The sequence below is a fragment of the Felis catus genome, chromosome F1, assembly GCF_018350175.1.
Source record: "Felis catus isolate Fca126 chromosome F1, F.catus_Fca126_mat1.0, whole genome shotgun sequence".
NCBI classification, from domain to species: Eukaryota; Metazoa; Chordata; class Mammalia; order Carnivora; family Felidae; genus Felis; species Felis catus.
Window position 1 is genome coordinate 58,825,403 of NC_058384.1, and position 24,280 is coordinate 58,849,682.

The 24,280-nt window shown below is 43.6% G+C and overlaps 1 long non-coding RNA gene across 1 annotated transcript in view; it reads right to left on the bottom strand.

Annotated features, from left to right (window-relative positions):
- Positions 1–24,280, bottom strand: part of LOC123382774 — a 293,168-nt gene that overhangs the window by 128,751 nt on the left and 140,137 nt on the right. The window contains exon 4 of the long non-coding RNA XR_006591677.1: positions 18,361–18,480. This is a non-coding gene — a long non-coding RNA (uncharacterized LOC123382774). The remainder of the gene's footprint in view (positions 1–18,360; positions 18,481–24,280) is intronic.

Here is a 24,280-nt window from a genome sequence, read left to right on the forward strand (position 1 = left end):
GGGTGATGAGTATTAAAGAGGGCACTTGTTATGATGAGCACTGGGTGTTGTATGTAAGTGATGAATCATCAAATTCTACTCCTGAAACCAATATTGCACTGTATGTTTAACTAACTAAAATTTAAATTAAAAAATAAGTAAATAAAAATTAAAAAATAAACTATTAGGACTACATCAAAGTAAAGAGCTTTTACATAGCAAACAAAACCATCAACAAAACAAAAAGACAACCCACTGAATGAGAGAAGATATTTGCCAATGATATATCTGATAAAGGGTTAATATCCAAAATATATAAAGAACTCATACTACTCAACATCAGAAAAACAAGCAATCTGATTAAAAATTGGCAGAGGTCCTGAATAGACATTTTCCAATAGAAGACACGCAGATGACCAACAGACACATGAAAAGATGCCCAGCATCATTCATTATTGGGGAAATGCAAAGCAAAACCATGATGAGACACCACTTCACTCTTGTTAGAATGGCTAAAATCAAGAAGACAAGAAACAAGTGTTGGAAGGATATGGAGAAAAAGGAACCTTTATGCACTGTTGGTGGGAATGTAATTTGATACAACCACTGTGAAATAGTATGGCCGTTCCTCAAAAATTAAAAATAGAAATACCTTATGATCCAATAGTTCCATTATTGAGTTTTCACCCAGGGAAAACAAAAACACTAACTCAAAAAGGTATATGCACCCTTATATTTATTGCACCATTATTTACAATAGCCAAGACATGGAAGCAACCTTTTCGCTTTCAACAGGCAAATGGATAAGGAAAATGTATATTTGTACAATGGAATATTAGACATCCATAAAAAAGGATGAGATCATGCCATTTGAGACAACTTGTATGGACCTAGAGGGTATTATGCTAAGTGAAATAAGTCAGACTGAGAAAGACGAATGCCATATGATTCCGTTCATAAATGGAATCTTTAAAAAAATGAATAAACACACAAAGAGCAGAATAAGAACTAGAAATACAGAGAATAAACTGATAACTTCCAGAGGAAAGGGGGGTGAAGGGGTGGGGGAAAGGGTTAAGAGGAAAGGGAGATGGCCTCCAGTTATGAAATGAATAAGTCATGGGAATAAAAAGCAGAGCATAAGGAATACAGCCAATATTATAATAGGGATGTAGCAGGACAGATAGTAGCTATACTTGTGGTAAACACAGCATGATGTACAAAGTTGTCAAATTACAAAGTTGTGTATCTAAAGCTAAGGTAACATTGTATGTCAACTATATTCAAGTAAAAACAAAATAAAATCAAATCTATTCAATCACTCTTAAAAAAATTAAAAAAAAAAAAAAAAAGATGGGACCCATCAGACTTTATATCTTGCAGAAACATTGAGTTTTTATAGCTCAAGCATTCTCAACTTTTCTTTTCTACAATCACTGGACCTCAATATTCAATGAAAGTCCTATTTTATAATTCATTTTCCATATTATCACATAGTTTGTAAAGAGAATAATCTAAAGTTTATGCATTACACTTCACTTAATTTACAATTTTTGTGATATCACTTAGTGCATTGTTTCTTTTGGCTGATATTTTTTTTCATAGCAAGACTTTCTTAGTAAAGAAAGTGGTGCATTGATTTCCATCTGCCCAACCTCTTTGATCTGGGCAAATACTCCAGAAAGTTTCCTTTTCACCGCAACTGTGACATCAGAGCATATTTCTGTACTGAAGGAACTCCCAAACACACCTGATAATATTGTAACCCTTCATAGTTTTATACAGCCCAATTATAGTTGCTGACAATGAAGGTGAAAAACATGAATTTTCAAATTACCGTCATGTTCTGATTGTGCATATGTAAAGAGAATTGCAAGGTTAACAATATCTGTTGCAAGTTGCAATAAAAGATACATTGCTAGTACACCTCCGTGTACCAAAAATGGTTAATACACCATGACCAGTTGGAAATCAAGATTGGTTTAACATTCTAAAAGCACAGTATAAACTAAGGAAAAGCATATTATTATCTCAATAGATGAATAAAAAGCATTTTATAAATTCCAGCACTAATTCCTGATAAATACTCCCCGCAAACTAAGAACAGGTGGAAAATGCCAGAACTTGATTAACAGGCAGCTACCAAAACCCGACAGCTAGGGTCATGCTTACTGATGAAACACTGGATGTTTTCTTCCTGTTGGGGGCTGAATTTCATCCCTCAACATTCATATGTTAAAGTCCTAACCCCTGGTACCTCAGAATATGGCTCTATTTGAAGACAGAACCTTTAAGAGGTAATCAAGGTAAAATGAAATCATGTGAGTGGGGCTTAATCCAATATGACTGCTGTTCTTATGAAAGAAAGAAAGAAAGAAAGAAAGAAAGAAAGAAAGAAAGAAAGAAAGAAAGAAAGAAAGAAAAGAAAAGGTAAAAAAGGTAAAAAAGGTAAAAAAGGTAAAAAAGGTAAAAAAGGTAAAAAAGGTAAAAAAGGTAATTAGGACACAGACACACAGGCACAGAGGAAAGACCACGTGGTGACACAGCAAGGAGGAGGCCATCTGTAAGCCAGGGCAAGAGGCTTCAGAAGAAACCATACCTGCCAATACCTTGATCTCAGATTTCTAACCTTCAGAACCACAGCTCTGTTGTTATAACCACCCTAGCAAACTAATACACTGCCTACCATCAGGAAAAAGGCCCGTGTGCCTTCTCTCATTCCTTCCCTTCGACATTGTCCTAGAGGGTAGAGCCAGTTAAAGAAAAAGAAAAAAAAGTTCAGCATGGGAAGGAAAACAAGAAAACTATCAATCTGCAGATGACAAGATCGTCTACATAGAAAAGTCTGTGAAATTTACAAAAAAAAAAAAGAAATCAGAATTATTTTTAGCGAGGTTGTCATTTACAAAATCGACATACGGAGTTCTGCTCTATCTCTATACACTAGCAACACAAAAAGACTGAAATTGAAATTTCAAAGCACTGGGCAGCCTGTAAGCCCCATTCACTTTAGCAACCAGCCAAGCTAAGAGAAAGGGCAACTCTGGCCTCACTTCTCACTCTTTATAGACAACTCCATTTGTCATCAGACCTGGTCTTTGTATTACTTGAGAGGTTATAATAGTGGGTCCCTGGGAGGGAAGACACACGGCTTGGGACTTCCTGTGGGAATTTTCTCTTCTATTACCTTTAAAAAATCTCACAATTATAGAAACGGGGTAGTTCACCTAAATCCTTCGGTTATCATAAAAACCCCTATGTTGGCCTTGCACAGACTCTAAGGCATCTTCACATCTACCATCACACTTAATTTCACAACAGCCCTATGGGAGAGGCTGTACAGAAGTCATTGTGGTCGCTGAACAGATGGGGAACATGAGAGTTCTGTTGACCCACAAAACTGGAGAATCCAAGGGATGTGTCTGACTAAAAGCACAGCCGAATCCAAGGTTTCAAATTGCATCACTTGGGTGTCCAATATCCATCTCAGAGAAGTTAAATGTTTTGCCCAAGGTCACGCAGTTCATAACTAGAAAGACCAGGACCTAAACAGTGGTCTCCAAACTCCAAATCTAATGCTTTCTCATAGTTTCTTGTGTTGAAAAAAGAAAGAGGCCAGAAATCCTCTGCTCAGGACTAATTATCCCCTGATCTTTATTCCCATACTCCTTTCATGGTTCATGCCACATTGCATTATAGCTATTTGTTAATGTATCTGTCTTCTGTGCTCACGAAGGCAGACACTGTCTCATTCACCACTCGATAGATGTCTTTTAAATTAAATTATCATCAAAAAATTACTGTTTGTCTCAAAACATACTCTAACTCTCTCTCTCTCACACACACACCCACCCACACGCGCAGACACACACACACACACACACACACACACACACACACACACACACACACAGAGAGAGAAAAAATTTGGTGGAGCTTAGAAGAGAAAGCCACAGAATTGGCTTTTGCTAATTGTGGGTTATAGCCTAAGCCAGACAATAAGAGACAGACATGAGGGGCACAGTGAAATTTCACAGGATAGACATGAAAAAGACGTGACCAATGAATTAACAAGAGGGTGAGTGAATCAGGATTTTGGCTGCCCGTCATTGAGGAAGAAAGCCCAGCACAAAAAAAAAAAAAAAAAAAAAAAAAAAAAAAATTATACTAGCTCATAGACCTGAAATAACCAAGAGATATATCTGACTAAAGACAAGGCTGAATCCAGAGTTTCAAATTATATCCTTTGAATGTCCAATGACTATCCCAAGCCTGAAAGGTCAAAATCTGAGCTCCTAATCTCCCTCCAAAATCTGCTAATTCCGTATCTTCTACATCTCAGTAAATGGTACCCTTCAGTGGTTCCACCATTCAGTCATTCAGGCAAAAATCCCTAGAGTCATTCTTGACTCTTCTCTTTCTCTGACCCCCACATTCAATTATTTACGCTGCTGTGGCCCCGCCATGAAAACCCATCCTGAGGGCAGCCTTTTTTCTACCTGTCCTAAACTAAATCATCATCATCCCTCATCTAAAGAATTATAACAGCCCTTGCCTTCCTAGGGCCAATTTTCAACACCGCGAGTGATCATATATGATCATATATGGCAAGTGAATCATATCATGTCACTCTTCTCAAAACCCTTCAGGGCCTTCTTATCTCTCTCCACAGAAAAGCTAAAACCTTCACAATGCCCTACAAGCCCCTACACAATCTGCTCCCCTTACCCCTCTGACCTCACCTCCACTGTCCCCTCACTTGATCTGCTCCAGCCCCACCGGCCTCCCTGCCCTTCTTCAAACACACAGGACATGCACTCACCTCAAGGCCTTTCCATTTACTCCTCCCTTTGCCCAGACGCACTTCCTCCAAATACCCTCATACCCTCCAGATCTGTACACAGACGTCATTTTCTCAGAGGGGTCTTTCCAAGATACTCTTGCAAAATTGCAACAATTCCTATCACCACCACCCAATGTTCCCTACTGTCCTTCCTCATTGTTTATCTCCACAGCACTTATCAAAATGCTATACAATTTGCTAAAGTGTATTGTTTAACACCTGCCTCTCCCTACTAGAATGGAAATTCTTTTCTCCGCTGGAGGACACCAGTGTGTTCCATGCGGAAATTGTGGACTCTTGTCTCTTCCCCCTTCATCTGCATTGAGCTCTGTTATCTGAACCCCAGTTCTCATAAGGTTCCCCCTCAAAAAAGACCCTTTTAGCTTTTCCCAGTGTTCTCTTTACCACTTAGGATCAGACCTTGTCCTGGAGCCAGACTGCAGAACACGATATGATAGTGTCCCCTGTTGGAAAAGCTGAAGACACCCTCTTGCTGTGGGCCAACAGGTGCCCACAGCCAAATTTTTTTCCTCTTCCTTCAGTCAAAATGCAGAAATTCTCAGGCATATCATCTCAGCCAAATAGGCCCAAAAGATACCAGAGTGTGGGTGGAGGGGCAGAAGGAGATGTCAGCCTCCTGGCCTAGCATCAGCTTGGGCTCAGTTGGGACTGGACAGCCCAACTGTGAAAAAGACGGCTGGTTGGCCAGTGATATCCATTCTGCTTCCTTTAATAACAGAACTCCTGAGTTTTAGCCACCGTCAGTGGGGTTATGTGGACAAACTCTGACCAACGGCATGTGAGTGGAAGTGATCTGTGACACCTACAGGTCGAGTCCCAAAAAAGAAATGTGCATGTGCTCTTCCTGACTCTGTTTTTCTCCCCTCTGGTTAAGGGAAATGACAAGAATTCATCATCTGCTTTGGACTCAGAGCTGGAAGTTCTACACAGAGGACCCCTTTGCTTCCCTACAAGTCCTAGACCACTTCCCTCTGAGCTGTCATAGGTGGAAGAGATAAAGTTCTACCACACTTGAACCACTGTACTTTGGGTTTTCTTTGTTACGGCAGCCTGGCTGATACATTCACTAATACAACGATCCCACCTACAATGTCTTTCTTGCCATAGAGTATTTCTGGATCAAAGGAAGACAATAGAGACTTATGAGAAGAGAATAGAGGGAAAATTAAAGACTCGCCATTCCAGATCCAGTTCTGCACAGAATGCTGGGGCTTCTGATAGCCTAAAACGTAGAGCTGCTATTTGTATGGGTATAAAGGAATGTCAAGACAAATTGCTTATAGGCTATCACTAGCTAGTTTTTTTTAAAGATTTATATACAGTCGACCCTTGAACAACACGGGTCTGAACTGCCTGGGTCCACTTATATGGGGGCGTTTTACCCTACAGTACTTACTGTCAGTGCATTTTCTCTTTCTTATGATTTTCCCCCCAATTTGTTTTATTCCCACAAGACAGACAGGGGTGGGGGCAGGCCGCCACCATCTGGACAGAGGACGCTCCTCAGGCAGGAGGTGCAGCCTGGGCTCTCTGGTGGCCCCATCAGTGAGCTGGTTTTCAGGCAGGCTGTCATGAGCACCACCTGGAAGGCTCCAAGGGCCGGAAGCAGTGGATTCGGGGGCTGGGTGGGGAGCACATTTGTGGAGCTACATGTGGCTGGGCGAGTCCTTCTCTATTCCCAGGAGCTCCTCCGTGGGACTGTGCCACTTCACCAAAGAGCCGTTCTTGCCAAACAGAACTTGGTGAAGTTCCATTTAACGGCATTTCTCAGGATGCCCCATCCCTTGGGCTGGACCTGTTCATTCCCTTTCACGGTGAGGGGAGTCGTCCCCACTCTCACAGATCTTGCAGCCCTTACCGAATTTGATAGCCAGCCTCAACTCTTTGATTTCCGCATCACTCCCTGGCTGCAGCCTCCTGAACCGGTTGCGAGGGAAGGCCAGGCTCTGTAAACTACTAAACATATTGCACATGCAGATCGACGACTTGAATATCGCTCATGTCTGTTTTGCCTCGTTGCGAAGCCACTTTGGTGAGGACGCAGATGAAGCCCCAAACGTTATCCCAGGTACGTGTCCAGGTCAACCAGGCACCCTTCCATGTCCTTGACTGACAACTCGTGCATGCGGTGAGCAAGCGCCAGTCATGGCTCAGGGGGACACGGTGTTTGCTAAGCCAGTGCCCCAGGGCCCTGCACAGCAGCCCTGACTCCCTTCCTTATAATTTTTCTTAATAACCTTTTTTCTCTAGCTCGCTTTATTCTAAGAATACAGTATACAGTATATAAAATACACAACATGTGCGTTCACGCACTATGTTATCAATGAGACTACCGGTCAACAGTAGGTTATTAAATTTTTGCCAAGTTAAAATTTATATGTGGATTTTCAACTGCATGGGGAGTCAGCGTCCCTAACCTCTGTGTTGTTCAAGGGCTAACAGCATATGCAAGGTTTACAAGCATAGAATATTTGGGGGGAAATACCAATGAAATTAAGAGCAGCTGGCTCTGGAGATAGGAACTGACAAGGCAGGCGGAGGGCCGGAGGACGAAGACTTGAATCTGGTGCCTTTCGAAGGTTACCATTTGCCACTATTCAAAAATAATCATATTTAAACCTTAAAAAAAAAAAAACGTGAACCAATCCAAAATAATGTGCTAGAGATGGCTAGAATTTCAGATATTAACCTCAAAGGAATGAATTTCACCATCTTTGGGTGACACAGCCCACAGTCGGACACCGAGGGGGGAAAAAAATGCAGGATCTGTTAAAGCTATTGTTATCGACAGATGTGAAAGAGAAGTTGCTTTTGGAGGTACACACCCATGGCTTTCAAATAAGGCGTGAGAAGAAGCAGAGTCTTCCCCAGTGTATTCCGTGTCTGTGGCAGGAGAGGCAGGAATTGGCAGGAGTCTAGCATCCCTGAAACTCCTACCCTCGCCCCACCCCACCCCCCGCGCACGCACACCATCATTTTGTAAAGGTCGTCCCACAATGAAGGGGTTGTCAGGTCAGGGTGGAACAAGCACAGCCGTGGCCCTCGTCACACTGATCCTTGCTGTCCTCCCCCCCTCATCAGCCCCGACGTCAATATTTCATGTGGGAGCTAAAATTAAGTCATCACCCTTCCTGTGAGCAACACTACTCCTGAAATAAAAATTTTACAACATTAGTTTGGAGGAGGATCACTTAGCATGTGAAAACACTTCCCCTGTGACCTTGAGCTTTTATCGCTTGGGAGCCAAAATGAGAATCTCTGAGGCAAGATTTATGAATAAATAATTAACCACGAAAATAAAATCAGCAGTGAAAAAGACGTGGGTCCTTTCCACTTACGACGGAAGTTCCTCTTGTGGATGTCACACTCCGTTTTGTGCACACAGCGTTTTTAAGGGACAAAAAAAAAAAAAATTTCCATTCCAAGATGTGTGGGCCTGATCTAACCACAGGAACCATAAAACCATGAGGGCGCGTTCTTCCACGTGTTTTCCCGAACCCTCAGAACGTGCCCAGGTCACCCAGACACGGAGCAGCGAGGACAACACTCAGTGTTCGCCATTCTGGGAGCCTTCTTCTCCTCGGGGTTGGCTCCTGTCCACCCCGCTCCACCCTTCTCAAACGAGAGAGCACAGGGTACTTTCCCAAGGGTCTGCCAACCAGCCCGCAGTCCTCCCCGAAGACGGGGTGAGGAGGGAGCGCAGCAGGGTGGAGGTCTTTGGAGAAGCCCTGAGGGTCTACAACGCCACCTCGGAGCGAGGCTCTGTAAGAGCAGCTCACCCAGTGAGACACAGTGATGACACCGGGGAACGTTCAACCCACGTTCCGGGCAACTTGGAAAAACCATCACCAGGAAAGAGAGCTCCCTCTCTCCTCTAAATGAAAACAATGTGTTAAGAGAGAGCCAGCCCGTCGCCTTTGGCTCTGATCTTGCCAACAGCTCTTTGGAGATCTACCTGCAAGTGACTCTCCCTCTCCCCTGACGGGCTCACCTCCTAACGAGCCGCCCATCCTCATCCTTTTGCAAGCAACCAAAATGTTCCCAGTGTAATGAGAGGAGCCCAAATCGAAGAGTCCCTGCTCTTCCAGGTGAAAGAACAGGGGCACGGGACCTGCTGCAGGGCGGCACGGAGTCGAGGGACCTCGGGAGTGCTTCCCGGGGCTCCCAGTCCTCGAGGACACATAAAATAAAGCTGAAAATCTGCTCCTTGTGTGTTCTTTATTTCCTATCGGTTTTCTTTAACCTGCTGTAATCTGCCTCCCTGCTGATGCATTTTAGTCAGGTATCCTCTGAAGAAAGGGAACGGACCAAATGATCCCGAAAGCCAACCAGCTGCCAAGGATCAGGAGAAGGCCCTTCCCAGCTTCCTGCCTGTGCATCAGGCAAGTTCTCCATCCCGGGTTGGGGGTGGGGTTGGGGGGCCGCGGGGGGGGGAGCTGGGTTCACACGGAGCAGCCTAGGTCTGGGAAGTTCAACACCGAAGCCTCCAGGCTGGCGGGGAGCCCCGTTCCTGGGGTTGAAACAGCAGAAGCACTCTTCCCATCAGAGGAATGAAAACCGAGGTTAATGCTCTTCTGTCCCCCAAACTCCCCCTCAGAAGTGAGGTTCATTTGGAGAAGAATTCCTCCAATGGTCGCGTTTGAGAAAACCCTCAGGGGGTTCTACCTTCAGGACTCCAGGGCTCCCATGCCCCCTGCTTTGGGAAGGGGTTTTTGGTGGGTTTGCGTCTGCATGGCATTCCCTTTACACAGAATTTCCACCTGGAAGAATCTTTGGGATACTATTGGCAAAAGCACCCTGTGAACCCTACAGTATGATACTGATGGCAGTTCGTCTGTGCGTTTGACAGACTGCTCACTTTCATTCTTTGATATTCCTGACAAATTTAAACTGTTGACCATCTTTTTTTTTTTTTAATTTTATGGGGTTTTTTTAATTTTTTTTTTATTTTGAGAGAGAGTGTGTGTGAGTGCGGAGGGGCAGAAGAGAGAGGGAGACACAGAATCTGAAACAGGCTCCAGGCTCTGAGCTGTCAGCACAGAGCCCGACGCGGGACTCAAACTCGCGAACCACAAGATCATGACCTGAGCGGAAGTCAGAAACTCAACCGCCTGAGCCACCCCGGCGCCCTATGACTATCTTATTCTTAAATCAACTTTTTTATTCTTGCCTTAAATATTTTTAAGCAGCTTTATTGAGGCGTAATTCACGCATACTAAACTGCAAATATTCAAATGTACGATCGGGTGAGTTTCAGCAAAAGGAAGCACCCCCTAAGACCATCCTTCCAATCGAGGTAAGAAATCTATACATCAGCCTCAGAAGTTTCCTCACGCCCTTCTGGAATCAGCTTAGTAGCAAAATAACACAATTTCTTGCCCAGCTGTGTGAGCGTGGGCCTCTTGGCACATTTTCATTTCCTCACATGTTAACTGAGGGGATGGCTCGGGAACCGAGCCTTCCATGAATCTAGTCTTACTAGATTCAATAAGGAGGCTTAAGGAGGCTTACAACCAAACCCATTAAGGACGGGCCTCCTTAATGTGCCTTCACCCTCAAGCTATGACACAACACAAGGCATCATAATATTTAAATTTTTTCTAACAAAATTCCAGGAAGCTGCCTCTCTTAACAGCACTGGTTTCATGGACCAACAACCGGTACAGTCACACCGAGTCCCACCCTCAGAAGGACCATGCACTTGGGAGTTTTACGCTCTACAGTCGCCACCTTAAAATTCTTAATAATTTCGTCTCTGAATTTGCGCTTAGTAAGTGAAGTCCATGGGACAACGGAGCAGGAGGCTTGGAGCGCTGGGTCCCATGTAATCCTACCTCCCACCATCTCCCCACCTTCCCATTGCTCAGCCGTCTCCTCCCCAACCCCTGGTACCCTTGGCCCCTTGTTCCTGATCCCGTCCCACAATCACTGCCATCCTCCACCTGGGGTAGAGACCAAGTAGCATGGAGGGGTAGAGGCCTACATTCTGCTGTCGCTCTCTGTGCCGAGCAGGGGTGGGCTTGGGGTGAGACACTCAGTCTACGGCATCCTGAGACAGAATAAGACAGCATCCATCCTGCACCCAGCTGGCAGCACCCCTGCACGTTTGATGGGCCACGAGGGGTGGGGAACATGGGAGAGTCAACTTCAATGCAGGTGCCGTGCACATCCAGGCACAGGTTAGGGCTGCCAGCATGTGGGAATGGAGATTGACTTCACAACCTCACCTGCCCCCACATTTTTATTTTGCACTGAGACCCTCAAAGTGTGTGCTCTCTAAGACCAGGTTTTATTAATATAAATTGCCTGATGTAGTATAGGAATCAATAGGACAGTGCTTCATCTCTGCTATGTCAAGAGGTAATACAGGAAATGACATTTCATGGCGCTAAAAGTAATGATTAGTTGATGACCCTCTGCCCATGGCCATCGTGTCACGCAGGGGCAGACAGAGACAGCTGGCTCAGGGAGCCGCACAAAATGATTTCCAAGCTGGAACTGAACTGTAGCAAACACCAGGCTGAATTATTGTTCCAGGTTGCCAGGTACAAGATCTGAGCAGATGGCAGATCTTCCTGGTCTTAGGTTGAATCTCCGTCCACCCTCCTCCAGATGCCTGTCCCACCACCTCACTGCTGCCTAAGACAGATTTTTAAAAAATCTGTTACCAGCACCTCATAATAGAAATCTACCCTCTAGCACCTCAGGGGCACCCGGGTGGCTCAGTCGATTAAGCATCCAACTCTTGGTTTCAGCTCAGGCCACGATCTCACAGTTCCTGAGATCAAGCCCGGCATTGAGTTCTGCACTGACAGGACACAACCTGCTTGGGATTCTCTCTCTTCTTTTCTCTCTGCCCCTCCCCCTGCTCTCTCTCACAGAATAAATCATTAAACTTAAAAAAAAGAAAGAAAGAAAGAAAGAAAAGAAAAGAACACCTCAGTCGTTTTCTAGGGCTGGCGTAGCAAAGTACCATAAACTGTGTGGCTTGGATTGATGAAACATGACCGTCTCACAGTTCCGGTCACTAGAAGTCCAAGGTCAAAGTGCCAGCAGAACTGGCTCCTTCTGAGGGCTGTGAGGGAGAATATACCCCTTTCTCTTCTCTGGCTTCTTCCGGTTACTGACAACCTTGGGTGTCCCTTGGCCCACAGACATATCACCCTGATCTCTCCTTCTGTGTTCACATGGCATTCTCCCTCTGTGTGTGTGTCTACATCCAGATTTCCCCTTTTCGAAAGGCCCACCCTACTCCAGCATGACATGATCATAACTCAACTAATCACATCTGCAAAACAGTATTTCCAAACAAGGTCACATGTTCTTTTTTTCTTATTTTATTTATTCATTAAGGTCACATATTCTGAGATCCTGGGGGTTAGAAATTCAACATGAATTTCAGGGGGCAACACAATTCAGCCCATAACAGCAGCCATGAGTCAACCGTCAGAGACCATGCTTCAACAACAACTACTCCCAAGAGGGGAAGAATATTGACCAGCCCCAAATTCACAGGGAGGGTGAGCAAGTATTGACTAGAAAGGAGAGAGAGAAATCTGAGGCCTTTTGGCTCTAGAATGCAGCCGGGGTTTAGGACAGAGGTTTGCAGGGAGGGAGGAGAAGGAGAGAAAATGAAGGATCATCACAGAATAAGGGGACAAAAGAACATAGAAAGAGGGACAGAGCCAAAGGACTGATTTGCCACCTCCTCACAGAGGCCCAGGCCTACTCCTGGAGCTGGAGGAAGAGCGGCTTTGGTTAAAAGGTTGCCTGTTCTGGGGGCGCCTGGGTGGCTCAGTCGGTTAAGCATGTGACTCTTGGTTTCAGCTCAGGTCATGATCCCCTAGTTTGCGGTTCGAGGCCCACACTGGGCTTTCAGTGCAGAGCCTGCTTGGGATTCTCTGTCTCTGTCTCTCTCCTCTCTCTGCCCCTCCCCCTGCTTGCTCACTCTCTCTCTCAAAATAAATAAATAAACATTTGAAAAAAAAAAAAAGTTGCCTGTTCTGATCTCCAACTTCACTCTCATTTTCCCAGTTTGGAAACACACACACACACACACACACACACACACACACACACACACACTACTGTCAAAAAACTGTCAAATAATCTCTAACAAGCTTTCCTTTGTTGCAGGAAGGGCCACTTTCTCTTCCAAAGCAAGTTCTTCCAGGAATGGATCCTGCATCTCCAACTGTGCCCAGGCCTGAGTCAACACTTCTTAACTGTGTTGAGCAAAATTGTGCAGCATCTGCAAGCCTGGATATCAGAAGCCCATGAAAAAAAGAAGAAAAGAAGTTGCAATTGCTTCACCTTCCTGGAAAAAAGCAATCATCTTAACGCTTCTTCAAATACATTCAAGTGTATTATAATGTACATACCAAACGCCAGATGGGTATTTAAAAGCTTATTAAGAGCCCCTGCCTTATCACCAGTCAACCTCAGCACCTGTCATCTCCTCTCCAATCCTGCTTTCCTAACAGCATGTGGTGGGTCAGCTAACTGCTTGCACAGCAGAGGAAAGGTAAATGCATGTTCTCATGAACATGCACTTATTAATGGCCCTAAACGTTCAACAAATTAGCAGATTTTAAAAATTCATTAACACTTGTGTTCCTAATCCATGGATTTGTTAATTTAGTAAACGTGAGCTTACGGTCAGGAGCTATTAGCATTCATAATTGCTCTTTGGGGGGAATCTGGCAAGGTGATGAATTAGATGGGGTTTTACTTTTTTTTGAACCCACATGTGTTGAAATCCTCTGCAATGGGAAATAGCCAAGCCTTGTCCAGGGGTGGAGCCACGTGGTTTTGAAGGGCCCTGGCACACCAGCATAATGATTGGCATTGATTCTCAACTCTTTGAGTTATTCTCAGAGTTTCCAGTTCCTTCCTCCACTTTTAAACTCCAGATTCATAAAAGCTTCTCCATCTTATTCCATGTGCCTTCCTACAGGACAAAGAGATTCTTGGCTTATAATAATTTAGGGTAATTAGAAGCTTTTGAATAGTAGTTACATAATGAATATGGCGGCTCCAAAGTGATACTCCAGGCAAGTCTAAAGTACTCATTTGCTGAGTGTTGCTGGACATTGGTGAACTTCACAGAAACGAGCACTGTCTGTATGCACATACACAAAACACCTTGACCCAAGTCCCAAATAAAAGAGGATGGCCCGGTGGGGGGAAAAAAAAAAAGCAAACGATCTGTATCAGTCAGCTCAGGCTGCTGTAACAAAAGACCAAAGACTGTGTGGCTTAAACAGCAGAAATTTATGTCTCGCTGTCTGGAGGGGAGAAGCATACGCGTGGTCAGGTTTTGGTGAAGGCTCTCTTCTCGGCTTGCAGATGGCCACCTCCTCATTGTGTCCTCACCGGACAGAGAGTGAGCCACCTCTCTCTCTTCTTACCTAACCCCATCGTTAAAGCCCTACCTTCACATCTTCACCTAACCCTGATTACTTCCCAAAGGCCCATCTCTAAAAGCCATCACATTAGGGGTTACAGGTTCACATGTGAACAGGGCGGGGGAGGGAGGCAGGAGAGGGGAGACACAGTTCATTCTATAGTATTCTGCCCCTGGATCCCAAAATTCATGTCCATCTGGCATGCAAAATGCATTCACTCTATCCCAACAGCTCCAAATATCTTGTATCATTGCAGCATCCATTCTAAAACCCCATCTAAATCTCATCTAAATCAGATACAATGAGATTTAAGGGTCAATTTAACCTAAGGCAAATGCCACTCCAGCTGTGACCCTGTAAAACCAGCCAAGTTATGTGCTTCCAAAGTACGACAGTGGGATGGGCATAGGATAGACATCCCCATTCCAAAAGGGGGAAATGGAGGTAAAAAAAATAATAATAAGGGGTCCCAAGCAAGTCCAAAACCCAATAAGGCAAATTCCACTTGATTCTAAGTCTGGAGAACAATCCTCTTTTCTGGACCCACTGGGGCACTGGTTCTACCTCCACAGATCTATTGGGTAAGGTATCACACCCCAAGGCCCCAGGCAGCTCCATTCCCAAGGTTCCTCAGCATATCCTGGCCACAGGGCTCTGCAGGACAGGGCAGGCCCAAGTCTTCAGTCAAAGGCCATCTGGCCCATTGGATCCAAGACAGTGACCCTAATGGTCTTTAAATTGCCTTTAGGCTCCTTCTATTTTCTTGAAGAATATTGAACAATTTTTTAACCAAATAGTTCAATGATCCAGTCCTGTAGGGTCTAAGAATTCCCACGGCCTTCCTTCATTTTATCTCACTGTTTTTATCCCTTGCTGGTATAACCCCAGCTCCATTCCTGGTTCTGTCCAAAAGGCTGGTTAGATCCACTGGTCACCCCATTGTCTGTTTATCAAATGGTTATTGAGCCACACCCTCGAGAACACACCTTGCGTTCTCTTCACAATGACCTTTCTCCCCTTCTGCAATACGGATGGGGTGAGGATTTCCTGAACCTTCAAGTTCTGGTTCCTTGTTGCTTAATAATTCCTTCTTCGATTCATGTATCGCCTTTCACGTTCTGCTATAAGCGTTCAGGAAGGACCTAGCTACTCCTTCAACCCTCTGCTTAGGAATCTCCTCAGCTAAATATCTATATTCATTGCTCACAAGCTCTCCTTCCACAAGACACAAGAACATTGTTCCAAGTTCTTTGCCACTTTATAACAAGGGTCAGCTTGCCTCCGGTCTCCAATGACATACTCCTCATTTCCATCCGAGAGTTCACCAGAACTGCTTTTAATGTCTGTATTTCTAGCACACGCCTCAAAACCCTTCCCACTTCTACATATTTCCCAGTTTCAAAGCTGCACCCACATGTGTAGGGATTTGTTACAGCAGCACCCCACTTCTTGGTACCAAAGTCTATATTCATCTGGGTTCTCCAGAGAAATAGAACCAATAGGAGGAGAAAGAGAGATAAGGATACGGGTAGGGGTGGAGACAGGGATAAAGAGAATTAGCTCATGTAATTTTGGATGCTAAGAAGTCCCAAGATCTCCAGTCAGCAAACTAGAAACCTAGGAGAGCCAATGGTATAATTGCAGTCTGAGTCCAAATCCAAAGACAAGAGAAGACTGATATTTCAGGCTGAAGACAAGCAGGTGAGAGAGAGAGAGAGAGAGAGAGAGACAGAGACAGAGAGAGAGAAAGTTCTCTCTTACTCCACCTTTTTGTTCTACCCAGACCCTTCCAGAGATTGGATGATGAAGTACACCCACATTAGGGAAGGCAATCTGCTTTACTCAGCCTATGATTCAAATGTTCATCTCATCCAGAAAAATGTTTACCCAAATATCGAGGCACCCTATGACCCAATCAAGTTGATACCTAAAATTAGCCATCACAAGTCCCAAGGAAAATCTGGGCACAGCACTATAACAGAACGTCCTCTGCCTCTCCGCTCTGTTCCCTGCCAGCAATTTCTCTCAGGACACTGGCCAAGTGTTATCTTGACTGAACTAAGTGGGGAGAAATAGGAGGAAAAGGGAAGGAAATGGAGAGGACGGGTGAGTTTGGGGCCCATACACTTTTGGAGTAAAACTCAGTTGGGGTAACCTACCAGTTTATTGAGGGGAATTCTTAAAAACCCCCTTGTATTGCTTTACATCTGTCCTACGTTAATACCTTACGAGGAATTACAATAACATATGACTTGCAAGCAAGTAACAAAATCAAGAAGACAAGTTTTTTATTTTTGTTTCAATGTTGATTTTTGAGAGAGAGAGACAGACAGAGACAGTGCGTGAGTGGCAGAGGGGCAGAGAGAGAAGGAGACACAGAATCCGAAGCAGGCTCCAGGCTCCGAGCTGTCAGCGCAGAGCCCGACGTGGGGCTCGAACTCACGATCCATGAGATCATGACCAGAGTCGAAGTCAGACGCTTAACCGACTGAGCCCCCCCGGTGCCCCAAGAAGACAATTTTTTTAAAAAAGGGAGCGCTTATTAAGCTCCCTGACTCTCTCCTTATACCCCAGAAGCCCTTTGAGGTAGGTATTAGTATCCCCACATTACAGATGTGGAAACTGAGGTAAAGATGTGGTCTGCCACAACAGCGGAGCAGGACCCGCCCCCAGGAGCTGTCATGGCTGGTCTGTCATTCTCCACGACCCCACACTCGGCAGGTGACCTGCTGTTCATTAGCACGGATTCCTTTTCTTCCTCCACCTGTGTGCATCTCCAGAGAACGTTTTTCTCTCATTAGTATCAAAAATGAATCAGGGTTTTTAGTGCCCAAGTTCTGTAATCAATTAAGCATTTTAATCAGAGATGAGAGTTACAAGAAGCTGTCAGCAGATGCATTCCCAGGCAAATACTCCCGCCCATGCCTCATCACTTCTAATAAGACAGTAATAACACTTTTAATCCTGCACCCCACAGTTAGTGAGTCGTTCCTAATTACCCACAACTGCAAGAGAAATCTCTTTATTAGGCTCTGAGCTAATGCTGTCCTAGAACCCTTTGTATGATTTCACGAAGTCCCTGGGACAGAGCATGTCAAGGCAAGAGGAAACGGAGAAACAAACTCTTCCCCGTGCAGGAAGCCACACAGAAGACTTCACGTGTCCTACAGCTGGGATACAGCCAGGGGCTATGAGTCATATTTAATACAGTCGGATTAAAGAGTGCTCGAAGTTTGTTTGTTTTTCAATGCATCTACCAGCAAAGAAGGAATCGCAGCACATTCTCCACTCCATGGGAAAACAACTGCAGAAAATAGGGTTGTTCTATGTAGTCAGATTTAGCGCACCACGGCCCTGTTACTAGTCTGTCCCCATTTTAAGGAAAGCAGACCTGGAGCTTGTGTTCATTGTAACACACCCCATGATTCTGCTAAATAACATTCTAATTGATAGATAATTTCAAACAGCAACCATCTCAATTTGATACGCCTCTTTCCCTAGGACACCAAGGGACACACACTGATGCCCGCACACTTCATCAGTACATTTAATTGGTCAATTACACAGGCCAGGAAAGGGACTTCTCTCCCCTGCGCCGGTGTTTGGCTGAGAAAGCCTCTGGGGGAGAGATGGAGGCCTTGAGTTTTGAAAATATAACTGAGCTCTCTGTGACAACAAGGCAGTGGAGTCTCAGCCCTGAGAGAACCCTCCCAGCGCCACTCCACCCGCCTCCGATCCCGCGAGAATAAATCCCCTTCCCTCCAAAATAGTAGTGAACTCTGCAACACTGTGAACAGCAGTTTGAAATAGTGTAACTCTCGCTGTCACTTTCCAGATAGGCTTAACACCGGATATTAAGCCGAAAGAATACAAATGCGGCCTGAACCACAGAACGTCGCATGCAGTAAGCTCAGAGGAGCATCGTGCAGAGATTGTAACTAATTCACACCGCACCGTGCGCACTTCCCGTTCTCTTTTCATTCCACGCCACCGGCTCCTTCGCCACGGACACCATAGCGGGGCATCTGGGCCACTGAAATTGTGCCCTCTCCCCTGTGACCTGCTACAGGCAAGCATTTAACACTCATCCCCGAATTAGATGGGACTCACTTAATCTGATGGGGTGCACTGTGCAGCTACACCTGGACGCACTCTGCAGAAGTCTGCATTGCCGTGGGATGCAGACTTGGGAGAATTTCTGGTGGTGTTGTTTTTAGAGCCTCCTCAGACCTGAAAAAGCAGGAAAGCTAGTAAACAGTAGCCCTCTGATGACGCGCATAAGCCGCCAGTAAAAGGAAACTAGGATCTAACACTCCCTGGCTTCCACCTCCCGAGAGTGCTCTCTTCCCTCTACACCATACAAAGTATCCACTCATTTCATAAACATGCTCTGACACCTGTGATGGGCTCTGACACATAATCCTGGGCCTCATCTGGGAGCAGAGAGCCAGGAGAACTGCCTGGACAAGTTCTCCCATTCACAAAGCGATTCAAATTTAGGCTTGTGATCTCTGTATGAAGTCCTCCATCAGTGACAGATAAAGTGAATGGCTGAAGGAAGAAATTCACCACCCAGACTTCACCTCCTACCCAACTGTCAGAATGCACCACGTCTAATGCACCATGAACTGTAATCCAGCTGCAATGAAACCCTGAATGGAAAGAATTATCTTGCGCAAATTTGTTCAATGAAAACCTTTAAAATGGACTAGGGCACACTGAATTGATTTAAAAAAAAAAAAAAAAAACACCACCCTCAAAATCTTTTTTTTTTTTTTTTTTTTTTTGAAGAGGAGGAGGAGGAATGAGAGAGATGGCTGTATGCACTGCTCTGTGATGGACCTACTCCCTTCTAAATAGAGGAATCCGTGTTTCATGTCGTAATCAATATTTAGCCTATCAGCGTCTTGATTAAGGATTATAATGAGTAATAATTATTTTTCTTAGTGAGAGGTTATAGCGAACTTGTGTTTATTACTGTATTACGTGTGTGTTAATGTATGTATTATCATACCTATTTTTGTCTATGGACATCCTGTGTATTTATTCACTATTTTTGTAAAATATCATCTCAAACATTTTAAGTATATTCTCAAAACCTAGCAATACTTTTATCTCACTTTTATTTTTTTTTTATTTTTATCTCACTTGAGAAAACCTTGTAATGGGACAAAGAGCTAAGTCTCGTAACATACTTGCTTGCATGCTCTGCCTTCGCCATAGTAGGTGCCCATCTTCAGTTGGTGCCTTTACAAGGCGTTCATGCACTACATTCAGCTGTGGTGATGCATGCAATTCCCCTATTACCTCTAAGGAAGTGTCCTTTAGATACCTGTTTGTCAGTTACTACTACTGTGATGGAACTATAAAAATAGTCTAGTCCCCACAGAACTACAAGTAAGCTTCTATTTAGATTTCATAAAGTTTGCCTCTCCCAGCATCGTGGTAACCGCTTGATAAAATATAATACATTTTAAAACTCATGGTTAACTTCGAAAGAAAGAAATTCCAGACATAAAGTAGGGATCCAAGCCACACAGTCAACGGGAGCTGCACTTTTGGGTCTTTTTCGTGTGCCAAACACTGGATAAGCATCTTTATATATAAAGCTTTTCTTTGATTGTGGTGGCCCCCTCACCCTGACTGCCATTCCCAGCTTCTAGGATAGAGTCATTGAAGTAATATTCTTTGTATGTGTGTTTCCTCTGTGTGCATCCTCAATGCTCTGATTATTGGCACCCATTTCTTCTATTGCCATTCAATTTTGACAAACCCATTGCCAAAGCAATCACACTGTGCCACAGCAAAAAATTGCGTCTTGTAAATAGATGACCAAATACCAACATGGCCACCTTGTCCCCCCAACCCGCTTCCCTGCCGGCTCTCGGTATAAACAACAATGAGCCCACAGCTCTGGGATCCTCTGACTTGGCAAATATCTCATTCTATAGGGACCACATTGACTATATCTCTATAGAGAGGAGGGAGATGATGGGAAGCACATCTACTCACTCGTGTCCTTGAACTTCTTGGCTGGACCTGTTGGCTGGTCCACTGGTACACCAAAGCGACAGCCACCTTAAACCAAGTCTGAGCCATCTGGACTTCCAGTCTCCAAACCCAGACCATCTTTAGTGATCTGACCTAGCTCACCAACCACCACTTCCCCACCAATAGCTGTGCTCCAGACTCTGTGTGGCAGATGGTTCGTCATCAACCCAAGATCTATCTTCCTTCCTTGCTCACTAACAGAACCTCAGCCTTGGAATAACAATGTGCTTGGTCCAGGAATTATGGTTGGTTTAAGCTAATCACAATAATCCCATTGCCCAGTTTCAGTTGCCGCCACTCAGATGCAGATGGATGGGGCTGTGGTTCTGGAAAGGCTTTAGTATTCTTTTTTTTTTTTTTTTAATGTTTATTTACTTCTGAGAGAGAGTGACAGAGCATAAGTGGGGAGGGGCAGAGAGAGAGGGAGACGCAGAATCCGAAGCAGCTCTGAGCTGTCAGCACAGAGCCTGACGCGGGGCTCGAAGCCACGAACCGCTGGATGATGACCTGAGCCGAAGTCGGACACTTAACCGACTGAGCCACCCAGGCGCCCCGTAGAGTTAGTATGCTCGACAGAGGAGATAGACACTGCTAACAGTGCCCTTTCCCTTTTCCCGGCCATGGACATGGATGTCATGCCTGGGGCTACAGCAGACAGTTTCAACCAGGAGGAATCACACCAACTAGGTAAGGCGGAGAGGATCAACAGAAGGAGATTATGTCTTTGAGAACATGGCTGAACTGCTGCTTCCACACTACACTGCCAAACTCTAGACATATTTAAGATAATTAAATGTCCTTATTGCTTAAACCACTGTTAGCCGGGCATTCTGGTCAATGCAGCTGAAAGCATTTCTAACTAATATACCATTTTTTTCCCCTGCATTGCACTCAAGGCCCTGAGTAAATTCAAAGACTTAATTGGCTTTATTCAATGATTTATGAATCAGGCAGCCCATCTGGCAAACAGAAAGCTCTGAGGAGCTGTGCAAAATGGGAGGCTTTTATAGGCAGAAGGAGGTGGGACGCAGATGTTACTGGCAAAGAGTGGGCTGTTTCAGGCAAGATCACCTTCCTTTAAGGGACAGGGGGGTCTATGAGAGAGACCACCTCACCAGTGCTCACCAGGAAATTCCAGACTGACTGGTTATGATTACATCTCTGGGAGAGGCTGAAACTGATGTTAGGTTAGGTATTAAGTCTTGGTTTGGTGACATGGGCTTAGCACAAGCAACTCCGTTTTGAACTCGTCTCTTTTTTAACCCCATCAACGCATAAAATAACTTTTAACCATTTTCCTCTGCACATATTTTGCAATAAAATAATATCATATTGTAATATTCTGTAATCTTATTTTTAAACTCAATTTACCAACTCTACAAGTATTAAATATCATTTTAGTAGATGCATTATATTTCTTCTTATGAATATGCTATATTTTAGTAGTTGAATTATATTTCTTCGTATGAATATGCTATATTTTGACTAACGCCCTGTTGTTAGAGGTTTGTTTCTAATATTTCTTGCTTTTGTTGCAATACTAGAATAAACATCCTCGTAGCTAAATCTTTTACACAACTATCGTATCCTTTCCACGGGATAAATACCTAAAAGTAGCATTGCTACACTAAAAATACTCACATTTTAGGATTTTCTTATTTGAATTGCCAAATACACCTCCAAAAAAATAGCAATTTATATTGCAAACTGGAGTAAAAGACTTGATAGTCACAAACCCTAGCATTATTGTTTGTTACCTTTTATTTAATATTTGTCAATTCAGGAGCCACCTGGGTGGCTCAGTCAGTAAAACTTCCAGCTCTTGATTTCAGCTCAGGTCATGATCCCAGGGTCCTGGGGATCATGGAGCTGAGCATGGAGCCTGCTTAGGATTCTCTCTCTCCCTCTGCCCATCTCCCCTGATCATGCTCTCTCTCTCTCTCTCTCTAAAATAAAAAATACATACACTAAATAAGTAAAATATTTGTCGATTTGGTGGGCCAAAAATAGTTTCCTAAAGTTATTTTAATTTCGTTTTTTTCATTTCTTTATGACCAATTATAATGTCTGTTATAAACTGCCTATTCATATATTTTGTCCATATTTTAATTGATAAAGTCATTTATACTTCTCTGCTGAGTAATTTGAGTTTGTTGTTAACCAAAACTTCCAAGACTTTTTCTGTGAATGATGCTGTTCAGACACAGCTCTCCTATCTAGTATGGGTCCTATAGCTTTGGCAATCAGTGTGCTTCATTTACATGTCTCCACATTAAATTTCATTTTGTTGGGGCACCCGGGTGGGTCAGTCATTAAGCATACAGCTCTTTATTCTGGCTCAGGTCATGATCTCACAGTTCGTGAGACTGAGCCCCAGGTCAGGCTCTGTGCTGACAGTGGGGAGGCTGCTTGGGATTCTCTCCCTGCCCCTCTCCTGCTCCGGCATACATGTGCACACTCTCTTTCTCTCAAAATAAATAAATAAACTTTAAAAAAAGTAAAATAACTTTCATTTTGTTAAATTCACTACATTTTTTTCTAACCATTAACATGTCTGTCCTATAATATTTTCTTTCCATTCTGAGGGTTCCAACTATTCAGGCCATATTCCATCAATGTATGGACTTAGGTCAGGATAAAAGACATCATAGGACAGGCAAGACTTTACATGGAGTCCTGAGATCTCCCTGCAAGGACACATTATTCACCATTTCTTTAACAGTTCCCTTCAGTTACATCAGACTTTCATTCATTTATTAATGTGTGCCTACCATTGAAGATTCAAAGCATGAGTCAAGTAAGACATGGCCCTAGGTCATAAAGAGCTTATAGACTACTGAGAAAGACAGTCACAAAAACCCATAATTGCTGTAATGACAAGTAGAGTAAAGGAGGGACACTCATGGCTATGATGGCCCATCAATTTCAAGAGTCCAATCAAGACATGATGATTATTTGGTATAAGGCAGAGATGATAGAGAGAAAGAAAAGTAAATAGACTTGAGAAATTTTAGAAAATCAAAAAGTCTTACTGGTAAATTGGGTATAGAAAACATAGGAAAATGTTGCCTAGGATGACTTATAGAATTTTGGTTTGCACAAGGTCCATAGATATAACCTCAAAGGTCCCACAGCTGCGTGTGTGTGTGTGTGTGTGTGTGTGTGTGTGTGTGTGTGTGTTCATTCCCATGCCAAATAAATTATTTTAAGCATATTCTCAATAGTCTCTGAGACCACTCTTCAAATTAAACAATTCCACACTCTAGAGCCCATGTCTGTGCTTGCATTCGGGATCCTGCTAGCACCAAAGTTCACCTGGGGTAGTAATGTTTAATCATTAGTGGATTGACTAATAAATTCATAGCCATGAGACTGGTGGATCTTCTTGTCAAACTAACTTGCTTTAAGTGTAACATCAAAAATCAAATTCTTTCACCAGTTATACAGATCTTCAGTTATAAACCAGGGATTTTTTCAATAGTTATAAAGATGAGATTTTGAAGAATGAAAATATTTTTATTTCTTAGTTATTAAGGCTTTGAGTTGTCATTATAAAGTACTTTTTTAATTGTCACAAGCTAATAAGAAAAATCCAGAGGGAACCTGAAAAAAATAAAAAGTTGGTCGCAGGCCAAGGAAAGGACAAATAAGAGGTCACATCAGTCTGTGGAAATGAAGGTCATATATTAGTTTGAATATTAAAAGTGGATGGAGCTTTACTGGCCTAATGCGTAATTCAGAAGAAATTTGGGAATAGCAATAAGGACCATATTCACAGTCGTCAGAGTGACTCAACTACAGGAAAAAAAATAATATTAAAACAAGTTAGAGTTATAAAGATAATGTACTGGCACAAGTATAAACATAGATCAAAAGAACAGAATTGGGAGCTTAGAAATAAACTCGTATTTATGGTCAATCGATTTTTAACAAGGATGTCAAGACAATTCAATAGGAAAGAATAGTCTTCTCAACCAGT